Here is a 9,082-nt window from a genome sequence, read left to right as displayed (position 1 = left end):
AGAATTTTGAGACCCTGGGAAGCCTGGGTGGCTCAGTGGGTTAAGTATCTGCCTTTGGCTCAGGTCATGATCCCAGGGTCCTGGAATCGAGTCCCACATTGGGTTCCTTGCTCAGCGGGGAGCCTGCTTCTCCCTCTGCCTGCCACTTCCCCTGCTGTGCTCTCTCTCTCTAAAATAGATAAATAAAATCTTAAAAAAGATTTTTAAGACCCATTAAAACAAAAGTTTCCTGAAGAAAAAAATACATATAAAGGGCACAAATAAACTGCTACCAAGGAACGCTGTTCTCATGTGCCTTTCCCAGGAATATACCAGAGAATGAGATTCAGAAATCAAAGTGACAAGAAAGACATCAAGATAAGGTCTAGTATAAAGTATTAAATATACAATTACTTCCAGAATTACTCATACCCATGCCCATACCAGCTGAATATCCTCCCATCCCCATCATTAACATGAACATCATTAATTCAACAAATATTTAGTGGATATCTTCTACAGGAGGTACTTATTTGTGTCATAAAGCATTCTAGGATGGGTTGAGGTGGGTGGGAAACAGAGCCTGGGATAAGGCAGCAGTAGGAAAGCAACTGATTGAAAAGGTGGACCCTCGCTTAGCTGGAGAGATGTATAGAAGTCTTAACATCTAAGCCCAGGGAGAGTGGCTAAACTGCACCCAGACAATGGCATGCAAGGGGTGATCTGATCTGAGGGTAAGATGGGAGTGGTGACATCTGGCTTTGGGAACTCTGGGCAAAATTGTCATGGTACCAGGGGCAGACCTGGACCCAGATCAATTGGACTTGAGGGTGCCTAGAAGAGCAATCCAGCTGTGGAGATGGCAGGTGCAAAGTTAGAGGGTAGAACAGGTTTCAGGAGGCCTGCTTCCTACTTGGATGATTCCTCAAAATGCAAGCCTCAGGAAGCTGCAGGCACTGAGATGTTAAGATATCCAAAAGTACAGATGCCTGATAGGCTGACACAAAGAAACTGCATCTGAATAATGCTGCTCACGTCAAGAGGTAGGTTGTGCTGCATACATGGTCTATCTTAGAAAGCCTAGTGCAACAGAAAAATATTTCTATTTGTATATTCTACTTACCACTATGGATATTTCTACATTCTACTTACCACTATGGAGAGACTATATCATATTCATAGGGGCAGATAATAATAACCACCATTTATTGCACATACTATATGCCAGACACTGTTCTAGTTACTTAATGAGCTGTATCTCATTTTATCCTTACAACAACCCTCTAAGTTAGCTATTATTGTTTAGAGAAGAGGAAATCGAGCTTGGTCTAGTAAGTTTAAATTAATTTGCGCAAGATCACATGGCTGTAAGTGGCCAAGCCAGGATTCTGGCCCAAGTGAGACTCCGGACCTATCATTACGCCATACCCATTTTATCATACTGTTCCAGTACCGTGTTGAACCCTTATTAAGTGTCATTTAAATAATGATTAGATTGGTCTGTTTCTTTAGTAAGCAAAACTGGGATCACAGCCCATCTCTTTGGATGTATGCTAAAATGACAAGACCATGCTGCCCTCTATCTATCAGCTTCAGTGACATTGGCCTCTGGTAATTTTCAAAATAAATAAGAATATCTGACATTTATATTGTGACATACACTTAATAAAAACGCTTTACTCAAACTTGCCCCATATATTATGAGCATTGAAGCCCACACATATACACACAAAAATCAATGCAAAAATTTTAATGAATATGAATTTGATTTGTGGTAAAGGCCAGTTATACTCACTGTAGTATTCACTTTTTCTAGAACCTGTCACTTAAAACTTTATTTTTACTTTCACAGAAGTAAAAAAGTGATTTAGGTTTTTCCACACTTTTGTTTGTTTGCTTTCACTTCTTTAATGGAAAATTTCGAAGATACACAAAAGTAGAGAGAATTAAACCTCTTCAACAATGACCATTTTCCCAATAAGTTTGATGACATGATTTCTGATTGAGTTATCTCTTAAATTCTTTCTAATATAATTACTACTTCATTCAGATATGATCATGGTGTTTCCATATCATTGGCACAATTACTGCCTTATACTAATTAACCATGGCTGTTGCAGGGACATTTGATATATTATTAAATGGTACTGTTTAAGTTAGCTCACTAGAGCCCACAAAGTATTTCTGTTTTACCTGGAAATATGATTGTTATGAGTTTTAGGTTTTGCCTTAGCTTGGGTTTGAAAATGAATCTGGTCTCTGTTGCCCCCCATTGGGTTAGTCTGTGTTTAACCACAGTGACCATCCAATTTTAATCCTGTTTCTGTTAACACTGAAACAGAGAAGAAATTTATCCTCTGCAAAGATAATCAGAACAGAAAATGTAGCTGCTGGAATTATGTCAGTGTGCATAATAATGTAATTCATAGCTATTTGTAGTGGGTCCATTTAGAGAGTTATCTGATGCTTTTTTAAAAAAGATTTATTTATTTATTTGAGAGAGAGAAAGAGAGAGCAAGCACACAGAGGGAGAGGGAGAAGCAGACTCTCCACTGAGCAGGGAGCCCAATGCAGGGCTAAATCCCAGGACACTGGGATCATGATCTGAGCCAAAGGCAGATGCTTAACCGACTGTGCCACCTAGATGCTCCGAGAGTTATCTGATGGGTATAATCCCACAAATTCGATGCCAGTGTGGGCCAGGTGACTTTCCTGGTTCTGATCCTTAGCCAGCCTTCTCCACTACATGACAAAGTGGATCAGATAAAAGAGCATAAATATTTCAACCCAAATCGATCCTGCTACTGGATAAAACAAGCAAAAACAGTAACAACAAAGCTACACTCAACTCTTCGCATTCTTGGGAGTGGAATCATAAAACTGTATTTTTATATAAACATAATAGCCACACTTTTTAAATATATTTTTTTCTTCTCAGTTATATTGGTAGATGTCAAATCCCTAATAATCTGCAATTGGTTTAATAAGACCTGATAGTACTATTTGTTCTCACCCTTCTTTCTTTTGTGGTCACTTACTCTATAGTAATTATAATTTTATAGATTCAGATTTCCAAGTTGTATTTCAAATTAGTTGGTGAATTGTTTGTTTTAACCCATCCAGTTATATAATTAAGATTTTATCTATTTGCTTATTTAAAAGATTTTATTTTTACGTAATCTCTACACCCAACATGGGGCTCAAACTCACATCCCTGAGATCAAGAGTGGTGTGCTCTACCAACTGAGCCAGCCAGGTGCCCCTATAATTAACATTTTAAATTATTTCCTTATAATTACTTCTTTAAGATATTTGAACCTTGACAGGTAGTCACCTTCCTAATCAAAATACTATTTAACATTTTGATGTATTTTTAATTAAATAAAAATAACTATCTCCTATTTACAATAGACACACTTAAAACAACATGTCAAAAAAGGAAAAAATAAAGGAATGGGAAAAGATTCACTAGAAAAATGCTAATGAAAAGGTGGATATAGCAGTTTTGTAATCACTTTTCTACTTGGATATTATTCTGGATTCTGTCTCTCTGTCAAATAAATATTCTGGATAGCACTACTAGTATTATAAATATATAACTATTCTATATACTAAGTAAGCAGTCTGAAGAAAAACAGGAAATAGTGATAACTTCCTAAACCCATTGTATCATCCTTGCCTACCCCCACTCCATTGCCTAGGATCCTCCATAACTCAGTAGACACATCCCTTCATGCTTCTCCTTCAAAATCTAGCACTGAATAAAACCAACTACACTTATTTTTTTAAAAAAGATTTTATTTATTTATTTGAAACAGAGAGAGAGAGAGAGATGAGCGGTGGGGGAGGACAGAGGGAGAGGGAGAAGCAGACTCCCCACTGAGCAGGGAGCCTGATGGGGCTCGACCCCAGGACCCTAAGATCATGACCTGGGCCAAAGGCAAACACCTAACTGACTGAGCCACCCAGGTACCCCCCAACTTATAACTGGAGCTCAATCAACTTTAAAGTCAACGACCTTGATCGTCCCCCAAGCCCAGTGATGTGTCTGCCCCAAATTGGCCTCTTGCAAGCCTGTCCATATCAGATTCCAATATAGGCCCAAGATCAGGCTGAATCTGGACCCAATGAGAGACTTCCCAGGGTCCTAAGTCTCCAACCAATTATGTAGAGGTCTCCAGGCCTTGACCTCCAGCCATACCACAAGGGCTCTGAGCTTTTCCTCCTCTGTATCTTTTAAGGGCTGGCCTAACTGTGGTAGTCCTCCTCATTCCCCTTCCCTTCAACCCCAAATAATTAAATTTATGACCCCCAAATACATATTATGCTGATGTTACATTCTTTTTTTTTTTTTAAGATTTTTTAAAATTTACTTATTTGTCAGAGAGACAGCACAAGTGGGGGCAGTAGGCAGAGGGAGAAGCAGGCTCCCCGCTGAGCAAGGAACCCAGTGTGGGACTCGATTCCAGGACTCTGGGATCATGACCTGAGCTGAAGGCAAACACTTAACCCACTGAGCCACCCAGGCAACCTGGTGATGTTACCTTCTTACTCTCTTCTAGGCACTTGGGTCACCAACCCTAGTTTTGTTGTTGTTGTTGTTGTTTTTCAATTTTGACCATGACCCACAGTAAACAAACAAACAAAATTCTATTGAGACCAGGTGCATACAAAAGTTTTTCCTAAACAATACTTAGTCCCTTACCATATGATAATTCAATCTGATATTTTCTTTTTTATTCTAGCGAAAAAATTCAGCCACTAAATTGATTTCCCTAATCACTAATAGGTCAAGACCCTCACTTTGAAAACCCTTGATCAAAAGGGTCTCCCATTCTTAAAAATAAAATAAAATAAAATAAAATAAAATGGGCACCTGGGTGGCTCAGTTGGTTAAGTGTCTCCCTTTGGCTTAGGTCATGATCCCAGGGTCCTGGGATTGAGCCCTGTGTCAGGCTCACTGCTAAGAAGGAAGCCTGCTTCTCCCTCTCCAACTGCCTGCTGCTTCCCCTGCTTGTGCTCTCTCTCTCAAATAAATAAATAAAATCTTTAAAATAAAATAAAATAAAATAAAAGGGCCCCCCAAGGCTCTTCTGGCATCGTGTTCATCAGAACCAGGTCAGATAACATGAAGGCATATTTAAAACAATCAATACCTAATTTCTTGGATTTTCTAAGGAAGAATTCTTTTCCACAAAAGGACAATAATATCTAGGATATAAAAGAGGTACTTTTAATTGTTGGAATTGGTAGAGATTTTTTAAAGCCTTCTAGAAAATTTTCACAATCTGAAATCTTCTTAAAGAACATAAGATTGAGGGGCGCCTGGGTGGCTCAGATGGTTAAGTGTCTGCCTTCAGCTCAGGTCATGACCTCCAGGTCCTGGGATTGGGTGCATCAGGCTCCCTGCTCAACGAGGAGTCTGCTTCTCCCTCCCCCACTGCCTCCTCCCTCCATCTCCCCTTCATTTGTGCTCTCTCTCTCAAATGAATAAATAAAATCTTAAAAAAGAAAAAAAAGAACACAGGATTGAAAGTCAGGAAACCTGAGTCCTGTCTCACCCTGCCACTGAATGTTAGGAAGTAAATCCCTCAGCCTTTCTGAACCAAGGATCTTGATCATGTAAATCCAATGATATATAAACCCTGTAAATTTAGTGATTCATTCACTCATTCATTTGCTCAATTGTTTGACAAATGCTTCATTAAGTATGTGCCAGACAGGTTTCTCACTGCTCATCTGACAGTTTAAACTGGGAGGGCCAATGTTACAAATTCATCACACATCACATATGATTGTATGCCAGGGTTCTTTCTCATCAAATTTATGCTACATCAGGCACCACAGGGAAATGAGCTGCTTCTTATAAACACATTACTCAGAAAAATGATAATCATTTATATAAACCACTTAATAAAAATCTCTCTAAAATGTATTAGAGATTATACTGTACCTAATTTCATTAATGGTTTAATGAGTTAACTCTAATAGTAAGGAGTTTAAGTTATGAATTCTTATACTAGTTTAAGACATCAAAAATGTAATTTTCACTCTAATTCCATTTTCTTTGATTCCCCCCACTGCTTTTTAACTCTTCATTTAAATGTCACAACACCAGGTAAGTTGTCACCATCAGTGATTACAGTATTACTAAAAGTCATTCCTATACCAACATAGATAGCAATTGCTTGACTGTACACAAGTGATCGTGAACTACATAAAATAACACACAAAACCCAAATTAAATGTATCCCCAAATCCCCAATTCAGTATAAAAATGTCCAGAGCCATTCCAATGCCCTGTGATGTAAGGGAAAGTGTGAGAGAGGAGGAGTTGAATGGAAGGAAAAGCATCTTAACTGATAGCTCATTTTACAAAGGCACATAGCCATGTGGACACATCATTAGGGACCCCACGCCCAAGGCTTTGGAAGGCGTTTGTACAGTTCAAGGGCCTGAAATTTAAGCTTCACTAGTTCATGGTAAATCTGCTTCTACAAATACCAATTATTGAGTAAAGGGGTCAATATGGTAAGCTTCTTATGAGCATGACTCTGGTTAAATGGGTCTGTGTTTGATTTTTAACTTTATTCACTAGTTTGTGACTGTGAGGAAATTAATTTCTCCACACTTTCCTTTTTAATCTGTGAAAAGGGATAATAATATCTAACACATAGGGCTGTTCTGAGTTACTGAAAAATAAATGTATAAATGTATAAAGCATATTTGGTCACTGGCAGATGGTTAATAAACAAGACCAATACTTATGTGATAATGGTGATGAAGATGATGACAGAGCTATACTGAATATGACAAGATAGTCAGAGGATGTTGAGGGGTATAATGCTTTTTGATCCTATAATAAATGTTCTGCAAACAACTGGAATTTTACCTTTGGTTGACTTGGTTTTAGTTTCCACAGTCTTTCAAAATTCTGCAATAAATGTTCCTATTCTACACCCCTCTGTAAAACCTTTGTTTTTGCATAACTAAGGTTATAGGAGCAAGGACAAGTTTAGGATAGAAAGAACATTCTGCCACCCACTTCTTGGCCCTATTTAGGGTCATTCCCTTACTCTTCTATCAGTTTTACCAGTGCTTCAAAATGGCTAGATGCTAGGCTCACACATTTAGGATCATTAGGAATATCCAAAATACTTGTTCATTGATCCAGAGATTTCCCAACACCTCCTCAACCAGAAGTTCTTTAGAAGGGAAAGTCGCAAATATATATACTTATCTATATGGAACATTCACAATTCATATACACATATATATATTTATATACCTATATACATATATATATAAATAGTATATACATGTGTGTACACACACATACACATACATATGTGTATATGCATTTCAGTGTCTAGTAGATAAGTAAGTTTAGCGTTTTGAAAAACTGAAGAAGTGATATTTATTACAAATGTTCTGTCTCTAGAAGTAGAGATGAAAATGGAACCTGTAAAATGTGAAAGACAAGCAGGAATCCATCAACTGTTCTTGGAGACAACTGTGAAGACAAGTGCAGGCTGTTGTAAAGCATCTGAAAACTTAAAATGTTAAGCCTTTTATTTAGGGATACAAATTGGGGGTATTATTAGCAGGACTATATGCTTTCAGAGTAAGAGAGCTGGTTTTGTCTTTTGTTTTTCTAATTGCTTGTGTAGACTGGAATGTCCCTGAAAGTGATGGTTCTTGCAAGAGGTATTTGCATTTTTGTTAAAGTATTTGCTCATGGGAGATTTTAAGACTAGACAGTAGGCAGGATATTGTGCAGGTCTGAACTTCTCTTTCTCCTATGCCACAAGAAAAGCTGTGAAAAGGACTTGGAGTATGTGAAACAATAGAAAATGTATATATTGGCCTCTGTCTCCGGTTCCTAGCACAGAGCTCCTAAAACCCTTGTAATTTCCTAACTGATAGGAGTATCTTTTGTACTCACGAGGCAATGGTTGGCGGGCTCCAGATGGGGCATGTCACCAGAAAGACCAAGCCATGATAAGAAACAGAACTTTCAGCCCCACCCCCTATCCTCCAGGAAGAGGAGGCTGGAAATTGAGGTATTGATCAATCATGCATACGTGATGATGCCTCCATAAAAGTCCCAAAAGTATGAGGTCCAGTGAGCTTCCAGCTTGCTGAACACACTGTGGATGGAGGATGGAGGTGCTGGGAGGGTGGCACACCTGTCAAGGACAGGGAAGCTCTGTGCTCTTCCCCCTGTGACTTGTCTTAGGCATCTCTTCCATCTGGATGTCAATCTGTATCCTTTACCATATCCATTTATAATAAACTAGAAAAGGTAATTTAGTATTTCCCTGAGTTCTGTAAGCCACTGTAGCAAATTATCAAACCGAAGGAATGAGATGTGAGATTTACAGCTGAGCAGTCAGAAGTACAGATGACAGTCTCGGACTTGAGATCAGCATCTGAAGTGGGGGGAGATAGGCAGTCTTGTGAGACTGAGAACTCAAACCTGTGGGCTCTGATATTAACTCCAAGTAGATAGTGTCAGAGTTAAATTGTGGGATACCCATCTGGTGTCAGAAGTGAAATGAAGTGTGATAGGAGTGTGAGAGTAGAGGAAAGCACAGGGAGTATTTTTTCCATACAGAGTATTTTGGCCCAGTGCTGCATGGACTACACTGCAGGTTGGGGTAGAGGGTGTCCCACAGTGGCATTATTCAAGACACAGTAATCAGCTTTGGAAATACTCTGTCATCCATAGCGATCACTTTATTCTGGCCATATGGAGCCAGACCACATCTAGGAATATCCAGAATATATAAAGAACTCTCAAAACTCAATAATAAGGAAACAAACAACACAAAAATTTTTGAAATGGGCAAAACATCTGAAAAGACACTTCACTGAGAAGATATAAAGATGGCAAATAAGCACATTGAAAATATATTTTACATCATTAGCTATTAGGGAAATGTCAATTAAAATAACAGTGAGATTCTGCTACCCTTATTAGAATGGCTAAAACATAAGACTAACCATACTAAGAATTAGCAAGAATATAGATCAACTGGAATATAGATCAACTAGATCATACATTGCTAGTGGTAATGCAAAGTGACACAATCAGTTTGGA

Source organism: Ursus maritimus, unplaced genomic scaffold, assembly GCF_017311325.1.
Source record: "Ursus maritimus isolate PB19 unplaced genomic scaffold, ASM1731132v1 scaffold_6, whole genome shotgun sequence".
Taxonomy (NCBI): Eukaryota; Metazoa; Chordata; class Mammalia; order Carnivora; family Ursidae; genus Ursus; species Ursus maritimus.
The sequence above is the reverse complement of the archived record's forward strand: the minus strand, read 5'-3'. Positions refer to the sequence as shown.